The 1,916-nt window shown below is 33.8% G+C and overlaps 1 pseudogene; it reads left to right on the top strand.

The window, feature by feature from the left end:
- Positions 1-793: 793 nt before the first annotated feature.
- Positions 794-912, top strand: LOC112480817 (annotated as a pseudogene).
- Positions 913-1,916: the final 1,004 nt, after the last annotated feature.

Raw genomic sequence — 1,916 nt, forward strand, 5'->3', positions numbered from 1 at the left:
CCTACTGCTGTGAGACCACACTATCAGACCAAAAGATTGATCATCAGTGTATCCTCCAGACTGATTTATGACCAAAAGGGGAAACTGTGGACAAAAAAAGGGAGTTCTCTGGAAAGTAATCTCACGGGATGATCTGATCATAAATTCCTGATTGGGTCAAAATGAGTGGCCATGTCCCAGGCATATAATTTCTTCAGTTAAAGGTTTATCTTTGCCTTATCAAGCCCTGTTCCTGGTTTCTGTGCATCTAGGTTAACATATCTTTGAAACAAGCTGTAAACATCCCCAAGAGAACACATAATCTTATTAGCTATCCTGTAATCCAATTCCCACCTTGCTATTTCCAACCTTCACATAATCTTTGCATTCCCTCCTTCAGTTCAAATGCATAAAAGAAGCTGCAAAACTATTAGTCTCTGGAGCATTTGAGATGCTCACCAGCATGTTGTCAGTTGGGGTCAAATATACTCTTATAAAAATTTTTTTTAAAAAATGACAAATACTGATTCAGTAGCCCTTTCTAATATAATCCTGAAGCTGCCATTATTTTCCTTTGAGAGTCATATGAGCTTTATTACATTTGAATTATTTAGTTATATATCTTCTATTTAGATTATAATTATAATTTCCTTAAAGGACAATCTTACACCAAGTATTTTTATGTTGCCCTGATCCCTTGTTACAACATCCTTTGAATGTTGAATAAGTATTGTAATAACTCACATCACTTAGGACTCTAATCTTAGTTTGACTACTAAGATAATCAGCAAATATTTATTGAAAACACATTATCTGCTACGGCCATGCCACCCTGAACGTGCCTGATCTCTTCTGAACTTGGAAGCTAAGCAGGGTCGAGCCTGGTTAGTATTTACATGGGAGACCACATAGGAAAACCAGGTGCTGTAGGCGTTAAAAAAAAAACAACACCACATTATCTAAATACATTCAAAAAAGTGATGCCAATAAAATGATAAACTAAAATACAGAGCCTCTTGGGTTTTCACTAAATCTACTTCATTTAATCAGGTTATTTTACTTAGAAAAATTATTTAAAATATAAATGAAGTATACTGAGCAGTGGTTCGCAGACTTCCTGCAACAGCACAATCCTCAGAAATCATGATGTTGTTTGTGAAAGTCCACAAAATATCAGTTCCATCTCATTCCCAGTAATAGAGCACACATTTTTGCATGTATTGCTTGATATTTTAATTTGCTTATTAATTTTAAGTTTAAATTAAGTGCATAGAATGCAAAGAAACAAGAGCTCTCATGTCTATCTAAAGCTAGTTTTTATGCAGGCACTGGTATATTCATATTTTAATATTCTTCCCTTACTTGTTCATTTATTTTGCTCACTGGAATATAAATAATTTTAAACACCAAATCTTGAAAATATAATCACGAGATTAACACTAATAATGAGGGAATACATGATGATTTGATTATTTTCATGGAAATTGGAAATAAACCAATGCTTGATTTTGGTAATGAAGCACAATGTGCAGCCTATAGTATTCTAATTTTGATGCTATCTATCTATCTATCTATCTATCTATTATCTATCTATCTATCTATCTATCTATCTATCATCTATCAGGAGAAAGAAAAGTTGAATAAAAGAAAATCAGCAAAAATATTTTCCTCATTAGCAATAAAATATATGTATAAACATTGCAGTACTATTATGAAGGTGATAGAAGGAATATCAGAGAACAGTTATGACGCAACTAGAGGACCACATTTGGTTTTCTCTCCTTTTAGTAAATATCTCTATTCATTTTATCTATCAGTTCTAGGACAGCCTCCTTTTTGAGGTATTTGTTCTCTGCTTGGTGACACTATACAGGTGGTGCTGCCGCAGCAGGAAGCAGTCTTCTTGCTGAGGGACTGCCAATTATTTGTAGTGAAAC

Source organism: Pteropus alecto, unplaced genomic scaffold (genome assembly GCF_000325575.1).
Source record: "Pteropus alecto unplaced genomic scaffold, ASM32557v1 scaffold20, whole genome shotgun sequence".
NCBI lineage: Eukaryota > Metazoa > Chordata > Mammalia > Chiroptera > Pteropodidae > Pteropus > Pteropus alecto.